A 15659-nucleotide genomic window follows, 5' to 3' on the forward strand; every position below is an offset into this window, starting at 1 on the left:
CTCAGACCTCTTATGAGACCATATGCTGGTGCGGTTCGCCCTGGGTTCCTCCTAATGTAGAACAATGCCAAACCTCATGTGGCTGGAGTGTGTCAGCAGTTCCTGCAAGATGAAGACATTGACACTATGGACTGGCCTGCCTGTTCCCCAGACCTGAATTCCATTGAGCAGATTTGAGACATCATGTCTTGCTCCATCCACCAACATCACATTGGAGTTGGCAGATGCTTTAGTCCAGGTCTAGGGGGAGATCCTCAGGAGACCATCTGCAACCTCATCAGGAACATGCCCAGGTGTTGTAGGGAGGTCACACAGGCACGTGGAGGCCACACACACTACTGAGCCTCATTGTGACATGTTTTAAGGACATTACATCAAAGTTGGATCAGCTTTAGTGTGTTTTTCCACTTTAATTTTGGAGGTGACTCCAAATCCAGGCCTCTATTGGTTAATAAATTTGAATTCCATTGAAGATTTTTGAGTGATTTTGTTGTCATCACATTCAACTTTGTATAGAACAAAGTATTCAACGAGAATATTTCATTAATTCAGATCTAGGATGTGTTATTTGAGTGTTCCCTTAATTTTTTTCAGCAGGGTATATTAAAGGCACTTCCTGAGCCGCTCTATCTGAATTGTGTTGGACAGGGGAGTATGTTGTAATGTAAGGTACTGTTTATGGTATAGGTCTGATTTTGGGTTGTTAGACTCCAAATTGCAACTTTGTTTCTGATTCGGCGAGGTTATTCATGCACTCTTGTGTTTATCTATTTTATTTGAGTAATTTTCATTAAAAGTTATGTTTTATGTATTTTTCTTTAAATCAATTTTCTGTGATACTAGCTCAACATTTGAGTACCTTTCTTAATAAAAGTCTATTTAGAGGTTATATCAATAGTCATTTGAAGCAGATTAAGGCCGGGGCCCCACATTTTAAAAATGTAACGTTTTGGCTGCAGCAAAAAAAAAAAATGCATTTTACAGTTCTTGCAAGGTGGATGGGATTCTGGCTAATCTCATCCACACATTTCAGAAACAAAACTGCAGCGGAAAAACGGATCTGGGCTTGAGTCACAAGGTCCTTTCCTTCAATCGTGCACCTCAATATCATCCCTTTATGCCATGGAATTATAAATTTCCCCCAATGTGTAAGATTTTCAGCTTCATACACGATACATTCTCATACCTCCCAACCGTCCCGATTTCCGCGGGACAGTCACGATTTGGGTGACATGTCCCGCGGTCCCGGTTGGAGGGAGGTATGTCCCGATTTCAACTCAGATCTGCGTCCAGAGGACGCAGATCTGAGTTGAACACATATGCGGCTGAAGCAAGGAGCTGACACAGGTCAGCTCCTCGCCTCTCTCCCTGACACATGCGGCTGAAGCTGCTCGCGTGCTCACTTCGCCGCTGCGTCTCTCTCTCGCTGACACATGCGGCTGAAGCGAGGAGCTGACCTGTGTCAGCTCCTCGCTTCGCGGCTGCCGCCCGCTCCTGGCTTGTAGACGCGATGTACAAGCCAGGAGCCGGCGGCAGCAGCAAAGCGAGGAGCTGACACAGGTCAGCCCCTCGCTTCAGCCGCATGTGTCAGCGAGAGAGAGACGCAGCGGCGAAGCGAACACGCGAGCAGCTTCAGCCGCATGTGTCAGGGAGAGAGGCGGGCAGAGAGCGGCGAGGGAGCGGAGGAGAAGGTAAGTTTAATGTGGAGGTGGAACGTGAATCTGGGGGCAGATGAAGGAGAGGATGGCATGACACTGGGGGCAGAGATGGAGAGGACATGAATCAAAGGGGCAGAGATGGGGGACATAAATCTGGGGGCAGAGATGGAGGGACAGGAATCTGGGGGCAGAGATGTGGGACATGAATCTAGGGGCAGAGATGTGGGACATGAATCTAGGGGCAGAGATGGGGGACATGAATCTGGGGGCAGAGATGGAGAGGACATGAATCTGAGGGCAGAGATGGAGAGGACATGAATCTGGGGGCAGAGATGGAGGGACATGAATCTGGGGGCAGAGATGGAGGGACATGAATCTAGGGGCAGAGATGTGGGACATGAATCTGGGGGCAGAGATGGAGAGGACATGAATCTGGGGGCAGAGATGGAAGAGGGACATGAATCTGGGGGCAGAGATGGAAGAGGGACATGAATCTGGGGGCAGAGATGGAAGAGGGACATGAAACTGGGGCAGATGAAGGGTGTATATGAAACTGGGGGAGAGATAGAGGGGGGACATATAATTTACGGGTGACTGTAGGAGGATTATACTGTGTGCGGGCACATGAAAAATTAACGAGTGGGCGGGGTCAACACAAAAGTGGGCGGGGCTAAATTTGCCGCGGCGCGCTATGCGCGCCGCACATTTTGTCCCTCTTTCGGTTCTTCAAAAGTTGGGAGGTATGCATTCTGACTCGGAGATTTTGACATATATTCAGATGTGTTGTAATGGCATGAAATTATCCAAATACCTTTACCAACTAATACTTTTGTTTCTTTGTGGCTATGTTCATACATGTCCTTATCATCCAGTAATGGCTTTCAAGGACGGCTTTGAATAATAATATAAAACACAAAAAGAAAAGTAGCAGAAAGGCTATTCAAGTCCTTCTAATCTCCGTGCACTATGGGTGTTCCCATGCACCCCTCTGTTCACGCCCTCCTCTCTTGGTTCTTGTATGTAAGTCCCTCCTCCTTCTTTTGATTCACAACCTCTAACTGTCCCTTCCCTGATAGTGGCACAGGACCTGTGATGATGTCACTACTGCTCTGTGATTGGCTTGTTGCTGTGATGGTTCTTCATCATCTTCTAAGTAGTGATTATGCAGAGCAGGGGCTGCAGCTCCCTGGCATAGATCTACTGTGCACATGGAGATCTATTAAATGGCTGTCACTATGCTAATGCATATGGTTCACATACAGAACAAATTCTTTGAATTGCTCCGTAGTGTACTGTAAGTAGATACTGTGCTAGTACCACTGCCCCAACTTCTTGTACATGAAGGAAACCTGGGCACTCTGTAATCTTATCCCCTGTACTATAAATTTAGCCTACTGGTGTTTAAGGAACAGCTATAAAGCTATAAGTTATGCAAGTGTAAACAGTTGGAAACTCCTTGCAGTACTGCGGGTTGTTCATTTGGATACATGTAATCTACGTCATTGCAGATTTTCACACATGTGCAAAGTTTCACAGAACCTCATTCACATGTTGTGGAAAGAATCTGTGCAGATTTTAGCTCATGCTACAGATGCTAACATCTATTATTTATCTTAAGAGTTGGACATATCTTTCAGGTTTGTCTTAGATTGCCCACGGAGCCCACTCTGTTTTTTGGAAATAAATTAAATAAATGAAAGTCACTTGGGATAAGACTTAGTGAAGTGTAAAGTTGGCCATAGGCATTAGATTTTAGACAACTATCACTCATCTGAAATGAACTCTGGTTGGTCCAGACACATGAACAAGCATGATCGTTCCAATAGCCATGCAACAACCCCAGACACTTGGAAAATTAACAGATGAAGAATGTTCAGTGCTAATGAAGTGCTGAAAACAGGAAATAACAGACATGGTAATTTTGGAGGTGTGGATGGGAGCATTATCTTGAAGGAGAAAGACATCTTTTCTCAATTTCCCATGCCTCTTTTCATTGATAGTTTCTTGGAGATGACCTATTCAATTATTGTAATATTTCCCTGTGACAGTTTTTAACTTCTCCAGGTAATCCTCCATGATAACCCTTCACATAGCATCAACAAAAAATTAATATGGGGATGGGGATGCAGCAGTAAGGAACGGAGCACAGTAAAAAAGCCATAGGCGGAGGGGACATGACTGAGGCATATAGACTAGCAAAAAAAGTCATGAGAAGAAAGTGTACAACAACAGCAGTCCCTCCCTCCTTCCTCCCTTGTCTTAATGGATAAATGTGGGTTTAGAGGATGTTGATTCAGTCCGTCATTGGAACGCTTACATAGTGGTGTCCTTGTGAGATGCTAAATTAAAGGGGTTGTCCCATCTCAAGGATTCTATCTACAGTGGTAGCTTATGTAAATTTAAGACTTTTACTAAATATATTCTAAATATATTGCTCTAGAAATGCTGCTTTGTTTGCCTGTTATGTGAACTTATTTCTCCCTTTCTTTAAACAGTTTTGCTATAACCATGGGCCTATAGGACAAGTGATATCACTTACTCACTGCTCTTGCTGGCAGCACAATCGTTCAGCTAATTGCAGTTTGCTGATAAAGCTGAGTCTGTTATCTCACTATGTGAACAAACAGATAACACTGAGTACATTCTGTGCAAGCATCTGCAACTTATCTGACCTGCATAAGAATTGTGTGTTCCGTTCAGCAAGAGGGAGGAGTGGGGAAAGAAATACAGTAAGTGAGCAGAAGACAGGCAGAGTACTGAGACACTGAGATGGGAAAACCCCTTTAAACAGATGGTCATGTACAGTGTTTTTATGGTGCCACAAAGTGGTGATGATATCTGGTGGTAAGGTTATGTGATTGCTTATTTCCAAGGGCCCTCACCCGCATTTGTTACTTATATATGTGGTTATTTATGTTGGTTATAGATACCAATTTACAATAAAATATTTATTTTCATGTTTGTTGTTGTCAATAAATTGGCTGCTGGGGCCAGTTAAATCTAAAATAAGTCTTTGTGTTTTATTTGGGGAATGGGGGATACCTTTAGGAGGTTAGAGAAGAGTAGATGTATTTGACCAGTGGAAAAGGCAAACCAAAAACTTATGTCTACGAATAAATAAAATCAATTAATGTTTATTAAATAAATAACAAATAAACATACAGCATAGTCACAGTAGGAGACATACGACTACAGGAAATACCACTAGGGATATTAGTGTCAGGATCTGAGATATATATAAAAATGGTTGTGACCAGTGGTGTAACTAGGAATGGTGGGGCCCCGTGGCGAACTTTTGACACGCCCCCCCCAAAGACCTCGACCGGCCCCCTCCTCCTCACTCTATTATGCTCCATAGTGGCCCCTGCACACAGTATTATGCCCCATAGTGGCCCCTGCACACAATATTATGTCCCTTAGTGGCCCCTGCACCCAGTATCATCCCCAATAGTGTCCCCTGCACACAGTATTATAGCCCATAGTGGACACCCATAAACAATTATTATACTCTGGGGTCTATTCAGAATAATCAGAATAAAAACATAAAAAAATAACTGTTTCTTACCTGTCCCCCGGCTCCTACGCTGTCTTCTCCGGTTCCGTCCTTCTGAAATGACGTCAGACGTCACATGACCCGGGACGCAGGCTGGGTTCATGTGACGTCAGAGACGTCAGGGAGGAGGCCTGGTAGGATCGTAGAGAGGTAAGTCTGCAAAGACCCCCGAGTATAATGATAGCATTTGTGGGGCCCACGGTGTCACTTACCGATCCTGGCCCAGCCAGGATCGGCAAGTGAATAGTGTTCTGTCCCCACATGAGGCGAATGAAGATGTGGCAGGTGGATAGGGGCTGGGAGAGGTCCTACCTTCGTTTCCTCAATGCAGGGCAGACAGGACCATGTTGCTCAGCGTCCGGAGAGATGATGCACATCAGGAATGGTGAAGTTCAGGCTTGTTTATTTGGAAGACTGGACATACAGCATGTGATGGTAATGCAGCACTTCTCCAGGAATACAGGTGTAACAAGCAGGATGGTACAGCAAGTTTGAGCAACTACTCATAAGTGAAGTTTGTGATGAGTGTGAGTATGTGTGGTCGAAAACTGATGCCTTCTGCTGCTCAGTCCAAGTGTGTCTCTCTCCCAGAGAAAATGGAGACTAATGATAAGTGAAAACAGGAAACAGTTACCCTTGAACCAGGAAGTGAAGGCATGTACAGAATTAACTACAGGCTGTCATACAGAAAAAGGACAGCAGGTGGCAGCATGGAATACAAAGAATACAATCTATGTGTGAACGGTATGACTATATCTAGATGAAACAGCACAAATAGGGCCCGTAACGGCCTATAAAAAAAAACAAAAAAAAAACGCATCGGTAGCAGCTGTCACCAGGCCCCCTAATGGCCCGGGCCCTGTGGCAGCTGCCTCCGCGGTAGTTACGCCTCTGGTTGTGACTTTTGTTGTGCTTTTGAGTGGTGTTGATCTGGGGATTTGAGCCGGTGTCCTGTGGTTCTTTGGTCGATTCTCTTTGCCACTGAGCTGTTGGGATAATGGTTGGGTCTCGGCCTCAGTGTATACTTGAGCTTGCTTTGTGTCTCAGTGGATGTGAACTTCAGGTGTGTGTAATTGTCACGGGCCCCACTTACCGATCCTGCCAGGATTGGTAAGTGAATAGGGCCCGTTACTGGCTGGAGTAACTCCAGCTGGTAATGGCCTATTAAGAAAAAAAAAAAACTGCAGGGGTAGTTGCTGTCACTGGGCCCCTAATGTCCCGGGCCCTGTGGCAGCTGCTACCCATGCTACCCCAGTAGTTACGCCACTGTACTCAACCCCTGTCCTGCATTAATGGCTGCCTGTCACTGTTTGGTATTTGTGAGTTTTTGTTTTGGGTTCCAGGTTTGTTTTGCCCCTGTGCTGTGATACCCTTTCCTTACTACTCCACTTCTCCTCTCCTCAATTATTGTGTATTTAGTGGTCTTGTTGCACCTGTTAGTTCTCCAGAACGTTCCATCCTAGCTTGTACTGTTTGCTGCTGCACTTATCCTTTTGCTAGGGGGTGACCGCCTCTAGTTTCCCAGTCCCTAGCCTCTTTCAGCTCTCATCCTACCTACGGTCTTCGCGTTTAGAGATACGTAGCTGTTGGGGCAGAGCTTAGCTCGGGAACTGCTGACCAACACCCTCAGGCAGGGCCTAGTCAGCCGTCGTAGCGCTAGGGGCAGCTGCCCAGTTTCCCTAATAGTGCAAGCACCATTCAGTACCATGGTTGTTGGGCATCTACATAACCGAGACAATTAGACCAGGAAGGAAATAAAGGGATAGAGTCATAGGCTGATAAATACATAAAGGACATAAAGGGTAATAAAAATCTAGTATAACCTGTCAATATGTGCAAATGACATCAGAGACAAAGTGCTACAAGTTATGCATAGGCAGGACAGAATAGTACATACATACAGTTAGGGCCAGAAATATTTGGACAGTGACACAATTTTCGCGAGTTGGGCTCTGCATGCCACCACATTGGTTTTGAAATGAAACCTCTACAACAGAATTCAAGTGCAGATTGTAACGTTTAATTTGAAGGGTTGAACAAAAATATCTGATAGAAAATGTAGGAATTGTACACATTTCTTTACAAACACTCCACATTTTAGGAGCTCAAAAGTAATTGGACAAATAAACATAACCCAAACAAAATATTTTTATTTTCAATATTTTGTTGCGAATCCTTTGGAGGCAATCACTGCCTTAAGTCTGGAACCCATGGACATCACCAAACGCTGGGTTTCCTCCTTCTTAATGCTTTGCCAGGCCTTTACAGCCGCAGCCTTCAGGTCTTGCTTGTTTGTGGATCTTTCCGCCTTAAGTCTGGATTTGAGCAAGTGAAATGCATGCTCAATTGGGTTAAGATCTGGTGATTGACTTGGCCATTGCAGAATGTTCCACTTTTTGCACTCATGAACTCCTGGGTAGCTTTAGCTGTATGCTCGGGGTCATTGTCCATCTGTACTATGAAGCGCCGTCCGATCAACTTGGCAGCATTTGGCTGAATCTGGGCTGAAAGTATATCCCGGTACACTTCAGAATTCATCCGGCTACTCTTGTCTGCTGTTATGTCATCAATAAACACAAGTGACCCAGTGCCATTGAAAGCCATGCATGCCCATGCCATCACGTTGCCTCCACCATGTTTTGCAGAGGATGTGGTGTGCCTTGGATCATGTGCCATTCCCTTTCTTCTCCAAACTTTTTTCTTCCCATCATTCTGGTACAGGTTGATCTTTGTCTCATCTGTCCATAGAATACTTTTCCAGAACTGAGCTGGCTTCTTGAGGTGTTTTTCAGCAAATTTAACTCTGGCCTGTCTATTTTTGGAATTGATGAATGGTTTGCATCTAGATGTGAACCCTTTGTATTTACTTTCATGGAGTCTTCTCTTTACTGTTGACTTAGAGACAGATACACCTACTTCACTGAGTGTGTTCTGGACTTCAGTTGATGTTGTGAACGGGTTCTTCTTGACCAAAGAAAGTATGCAACGATCATCCACCACTGTTGTCATCCGTGGACGCCCAGGCCTTTTTGAGTTCCCAAGCTCACCAGTCAATTCCTCTTTTCTTAGAATGTACCCGACTGTTGATTTTGCTACTCCAAGCATGTCTGCTATCTCTCTGATGGATTTTTTCTTTTTTTTCAGCCTCAGGATGTTCTGCTTCACCTCAATTGAGAGTTCCTTTGACCGCATGTTGTCTGGTCACAGCAACAGCTTCCAAATGCAAAACCACACACCTGGAATCAACCCCAGACCTTTTAACTACTTCATTGATTACAGGTTTACGAGGGAGACGCCTTCAGAGTTAATTGCAGCCCTTAGAGTCCATTGTCCAATTACTTTTGGTCCCTTGAAAAAGAGGAGGCTATGCATTACAGAGCTATGATTCCTAAACCCTTTCTCCGATTTGGATGTGGAAACTCTCATATTGCAGCTGGGAGTGTGTACCTTCAGCCCATATTATATATATATAATTGTATTTCTGAACATGTTTTAGTAAACAGCTAAAATAACAAAACTTGTGTCACTGTCCAAATATTTCTGGCCCTAACTGTAGATAATAACCAAAATTCATCCAAAGAAATTTACAATAGTAGCCAACCCTGGAAGACACAGAACCCCTGCGCATGTCCACTTATTAGGCTGCTCTCCTCCTCATCTTAACTTTTTATTTCTTTATTTATATTTAATCCATTTCTATACTCATCCTGACAAAGATGTCTATGGAGGAGTGAGAAAGAGGAGGAGTCCATTTATATATTTATTTATTTATTTATTTATTTATTTATTTATGTATTTATTTTCTTCATTCCGTGCAGGGGTAGAGTCCTATCTTGATAATACAGTACAGCAGAATTTAGCAGCTGCAACTATTTGTGTGACTTTTCTAGTAGCCTTCTCTCCATAGATTTCCATGTAGTTGTTTTTTTTTTTGTTTTTTTTTATTAATTGAAGGTATGGTTTAAAGAAATCTATGAATTTGCCTGAAAGTTTTCAAACTAGTTTTTTATACAATGTATTGCCCCAGAATTCTAGAACTCTTTAGCTTGAAGTCTAAACTTATATACTTCATACTCATATACTCATACTCATATATTAAAAATTTGCTGATGAGGTGCTTCCCCCAGAGTTGACTATTTGCTGCTGACCAAGTGTTATTTTTATTTTTTTTTATAATCAAAGGGTTAATATGTCCTTTTATCATAAATCTTCTCTCTCCAGTGCTCCAGATCAGGGTTAATGAATTTACGATGCACTGGACTGACTGCCATAAAAGAAAATCAGAAAGGAGATCAAAGACATTTATGAGTGTATTGAGGGTGATCTGTGGACCCTCTTGACTTCTGGGAGGTCAGTTGCGGCTGCAACTACTGTGACCCCTATACTTGCATCAGTTACATCGGTGTAGGCAGAACCCTACATATATTATATATCAATATACAAATACAAATATAAAATATACAGTAGCTCTCTGCACACAGTACCAATGCATATATAAAGTTGAAAATCCATTACTACTATAACTATATACTATATACAGTCCTATGAAAAAGTTTGGGCACCCCTATTAATTTTAATCATTTTTATTTCTAAATATTTTGGTGTTTGCAGCAGCCATTTCAGTTTGATATATCTAATAACTGATGGACACAGTAATATTTCAGGATTGAAATGAGGTTTATTGTACTAACAGAAAATGTGCAATATGCATTAAACCAAAATTTGACTGGTGCAAAAGTATGGGCACCTCAACAGAAAAGTGACATTAATATTTAGTAGATCCTCCTTTTGCCTCTAGTTGCTCCCTGTAGCTTTTAATCAGTTCATGGATCCTGGATGAAGGTATTTTGGACCATTCCTCTTTACAAAACAATTCAAGTTCAGTTAAGTTTGATGGTCGCTGAGCATGGACAGCCCGCTCTCAAATCATCCCACAGATGTTCAATGATATTCAGGTCTGGGGACTGGGATGGCCATTCCAGAACATTGTAATTGTTCCTCTGCATGAATGCCTGAGTCGATTTGGAGCGGTGTTTTGGATCATTGTTTGCTGAAATATCCATCCCCAATGTAACTTCAACTTCGTTACTGATTCTTGAACATTATTCTCAAGAATCTGCTGATACTGAGTGGAATCCATGCAACCCTCAACTATAACAAGATTCCCGGTGTCGGCATTGGCCACACAGCCCCAAAGCATGATGGAACCTCCACCAAATTTTACAGTGGGTAGCAAGTGTTTTTCTTAGAATGCTGTTTTTTTTTGGACGCCATGCATAACGCCTTTTTGTATGACCAAACAACTCAATCTTTGTTTCATCAGTCCACATGACCTTCTTCCAAAATGAAGCTGGCTTGTCCACATGTGCTTTTGCATACCTCAGGCAAATCTGTTTGTGGCGTGCTTTCAGAAACGGCTTCTTTTTCATCACTCTCCCATACAGCTTCACCTTGTGAAAAGTGCGCTGTATTGTTGACCGATGCACAGTGACACCATCTGCAGCAAGATGATGCTGCAGCTCTTTGGAGGTGGTCTGTGGATTGTCCTTGACTGTTCTCACCATTCTTCTTCTCTGCCTTTCTGATATTTTTCTTGGCCTGCCACTTCTGGGCTTAACAAGAACTGTACCTGTGGTCTTCCATTTCCTTACTATGTTCCTCACAGTGGAAACTGACAGGTTAAATCTAGAGACAACTTTTTGTATCCTTCCCCTGAACAACTATGTTGTTATCAGATCATTTGAGAGCGGGCTGTCCATGCTCGGCGACCATCAAACTTAACTGAACTTGAATTGTTTTGTAAAGAGGAATGGTCCAAAATACCTTCATCCAGGATCCATGAACTGATTAAAAGCTACAGGGAGCAACTAGAGGCAAAAGGAGGATCTACTAAATATTAATGTCACTTTTCTGTTGAGGTGCCCATACTTTTGCACCAGTCAAATTTTGGTTTAATGCATATTGCACATTTTCTGTTAGTACAATAAACCTTATTTCAACCCTGAAACATTACTGTGTCCATCAGTTATTAGATATATCAAACTGAAATGGATGTTGCAAAATATTTAGAACTAAAAATGATTAAGATTAATAGGGGTGCCCAAACTTTTTCATAGGACTGTATATATATATATATATATATATTGAAGTTGAAGTAAGGTGAGATCCCCTTAGCCCTGTCTCTTCAATTTAATTTTGTCCCAAACATCAATTGTTTATCCAATATAATTGGTCAGCCTTGTGATTTTTCCCTTGAAAGAACAGCTTTACCTTGTGTGCAGCAATTCCCAAATATATGGTTGTTGCTGTAATAGAATCTTTTATGAGAAGAAAAAATCCAATAATAGAGGACAACCTGTAACTTATTACCTGATAGAGGATATTTTATGGTAGACTGTTTCCATAGCTTCATAGGGAGTAAAGCTACAGCAATGGTGGGGAATTTGACTTTCCTGCTTTGTATAGTCTCTGCTTATAAATCAAGTGCTTCCATTAACAGATATACTGTAGATTTGGAAACTGCTGCTGTAGCACTTCTCTAAAGTAAAATAGTACCTATTTGTCTACTAGTTGAGTAAGCATTGCATTTGTCACATAGACCTTGCCTCCCCTTGTGTCAGGAAGTTATAGATTAACCCAGAAAACAAGTTTATACTTTTAGAAATCGTTGCCAATCCGGGATTATTCTGTGGACTCTTCATTTCTTTCTAATTGTCAGGATCTACGTTCATCCATTCCATAGACTAATCATTATCTGTTCTACCAGAGATAATGATGGTAAGTGTTTACACGTATATAATATAGAACTGTATGCACAGAGACAAAGAAGCAAAGGATCAGCTACACATGAATCAGGACACCACACAATGGCGTAGAACTATGACTGTACATACTGAAGAGATCATTAAAAAAAAACTGTGGAAAAAGGATGTACATGCTGTATATTTATATAATGTTTAGGAGTTTGTTTTTCTTTTTTTTTTTACAACTGCTAAATTTTTCAATTTCTATTGATGGCCATAAATGTCACTGAAACCACATGTAACATTGTTGGTCAGCTAATAACAGCTTCAACTTTATGGATAGGTGATCTGTAACACCCTAGCATTGTAAGGCTAGATTCTCCTGATTTCTGCATGAGGATTCCATTTCCCATTCTGCTTTAAAAATGCGAAGAGAAATGTCCTGCAAGAACTTTCCTAATTTTTCGGGTGGAAACCCAGCGGACCCCATTATAGTCTATGGCTGTGGTGGCAAATCTATGGCACACATGTCAGAGGTGGCACTCAAAGCTCTCTTTGCGGGCGTCCATTTGTGGAACAGATTATACTGTGTGGGATCACTTTGCAGCACATTGTACTGTGTGGGGGCTTCTGTTGAACCTTGTCTATAGAGCAAATTTAATAGATTAATAGATGCAACTTATCTATAGAGTTAGTGGTATGGATAACCATGCCAATAGCAAAGCACAAGCTGCTCTGGTCCTTGAGCTCATGGTCAAATGTGATCACTTTCACTGTCACACTGGCGCTCGGAACAGTTCTGCATGGAGAGATCATGGGAGCCGTTCAGCCCTCCTAGGGAAATAAAAAGTGTTAAAGTATTTGAGAAAAATGTTTAGAAAAATTGCAGATCACTCACTTTCTTTAGAATACAAATAAACACAAACATATTAGGCATCCAAGCATCATAAAATGAACACACTAGTGGGAAAAAAAAATCTACCATATTTTACAGAGTATAAGACGCACTTTGTTTCCTCCAAATTTGAGAGGAAACTGGGGGGGTGTTATAATCCAAATGCATCACCCTACTCCAGGGCTTCCAGCAGTGGCAGGAGTGGGGCGATGCTGCGGGCCCGGGGCTTGTATAAACAAGTGTCTTGGCAGTGCGAACACATCCCAGCATATAGATAATGGCAGCGGCTCTGCTGCAGAGTGGTAGCCATAGCTACTAGGTCTTTGCTGTAATGTACAAGGAGACCCAGAGTTAATGCTCGCGATCAGAGTCAATTAATAACATGTCTGCTTCCTCTGCCTCTTTCTTGTTTTCAGTTGGACTATTTCCAGCAGCTGGCTCCAAGGGCAGTGTCGGGGGTTGGAGCGCCTGGTGGAAATATGGGACTTGGTTTGATTTCAGCGGCTTATCTCCTGGATGCTCCTCTGGCCCATACCACACGTACAATGTATGTGTCTGTTTTGTGTACATGGCAAAGATGGGAGAGCAAAGTCGGTTTGTGGGTCAAGCGATGAGGATATAGTCGGTGCGCATCTCCATTTTTTAAATAAAGCCTCTGGTGAGGACTGGTCTGGGACTAGGGTCAAGCGTTTTATGTTGGGCCTTGCATTTGGTTTTAAACTTCGGCGGGTGAGAAATTATACAAAATCTTTCTTGGTTTAGCAAGCCTTGCCAGGTTTACACAGGGGTAAGCTGCAGCAGGATACGCGTCGCCTGATATCTTTCGGTATTTTGGGGCAATTGAGTGAGATATTGGATGTGGGAGTGTGCTCCATCATACTCTAACACTTTCTGCACCTATTGGACAGTGTGAACGTGTGCAAGAACACCCCCCACCTGGGAACGCCCAGCTGACAAGCAATTCCTATGGTTCTCAGAGGAATGACGCAGTACAGAATTCTAAGAAAAGATGCTCCAGAATTGTTAATTTACAGAGAATGCAATTATTTACTAAAGTAGGTGTGTTAGGAGCACAGATGGGTCCTTTTTAAGTTCACCTCTGACCTTTTCAATGCCCCAGGACTGTCAGCAAGACCAGCCATGATTAACTGCTTAAAGAAAATGCATTGTGCTACAAGTCTGAGCCGATGGAAAGATTTTAATTGTTGCCGGCATGTCCATTCCTGTACAAAAGTCATAAAAAATTCTTAACTTTTAGTGAGGGATACATTAACCTCAGCTGCTGCAGAAAGTCTTTTTTTAAAAGGGCATTTCCTATTCGCCCTTTATTAATGAAATAATATACGTGTATACACAGATTTGTACTGATGCATATGCCTGCATGGTACACCCAAAATCTCCATCTAAATGTCATCTTTTACCTGCATTAAAAATAGAGAACAAAGCTCAAGAACAAATACATCTCAAAGGCTAAATAGTTTTATTCAGTTGTGCCACTATTCTTGTACAAATCGAGCTGACATGATGTATGTTTTCATGGCAGTTTAGACCAACATTTCCTCACATTGAACATAGTGGTAAAATGACTGTCTAAATGACCTGTATAGTTCTGAGGATGCTTAGTACTGCGGGTGAGCAGACTCGGGTTGTGGTTTTGACTGTCACTTCCCATGTGGGGAAATTGTAGTTTAAGGTTATGGTGACATCCATAGTAATCACATCTGTGTGATGTATAAAGAAATAATGTATCTCAGATAAAGGATGTAAATGGATTTCTGCCCGCTGGAAGCTATTAGTGAGGAAGCTGGCAAAGAAGGCAATAAGTCTCAGCTAGAACATAGCATTGACTAAGAATTATGAAATGTTCTGCCCATCTCCACACTTTAGGGTGCATTCACACTACGTTTACGGCAGCTCATTCTGAACGTAAAACACGTTCAGAATAAGCGGCGTATAAAGCAGCTCCATTCATTTCTATGGGAGCCGGCATACGAGCGCTCCCCATAGAAATGAATGGGCTGCTTTATACGCCGCTTATTCTGAACGTGTTTTACGTTCAGAATAAGCTTCAGTATACGTAGTGTGAATGCCCCCTTAAGGGGCATTCACACAGAGTAACGCCGGGTGTGTGTCACAGCCATACACGCCGGCGTTACGGCAGACTGCCGAACACTTCCCATTCACTTCAATGGGAGCGCTCGTAATAGCGGCGTTTACGAGCGCTCCCATTGAAGTGAATGGGAAGTGTTCGGCAGTCTGCCGTAACGCCGGCGTGTACGGCTGTGACACACACCCGGCGTTACTCTGTGTGAATGACCCCAAAGGGTGCGTTCACACGATGTAATGTGCCGCGTGATCTGGCACGCATACGGTGTGTGAGAGTTTACACGCCATAAACACTCCCATTGATTTCAATGGGAGTTAGGATCGTATACGCCGCGTTATTTTGCAGCCGCAAAATAACGCGGCGTATACGATCCTAACTCCCATTGAAATCAATGGGAGCGTTTACGGCGCGCAAACTCTCACACGCCGTATACGTGCCAGATCACGTGGCACATTACATCGTGTGAACGCACCCTTAAGTGGTTTTGCCATTGCCAAGAGTCTTGGATATTCTGTAACCAAAGATGCCTCAGGTCTTTCATCTTCTTTCTTTGCATCTGAAGTAGAAAAAAAATTGGCATGTCATGAAATGAAGGCAATTCAATGTGCAAAACAAGAATAAGTGAGAAATGGCTGCTGTTTGTGCTTTACAGTGCAGCTTTACTATATACAGTATGATGACTGTTTTCTGTAGTGAATACTTT

This window comes from Leptodactylus fuscus, chromosome 1 (assembly GCF_031893055.1).
Source record: "Leptodactylus fuscus isolate aLepFus1 chromosome 1, aLepFus1.hap2, whole genome shotgun sequence".
In the NCBI taxonomy this organism is placed as follows: domain Eukaryota; kingdom Metazoa; phylum Chordata; class Amphibia; order Anura; family Leptodactylidae; genus Leptodactylus; species Leptodactylus fuscus.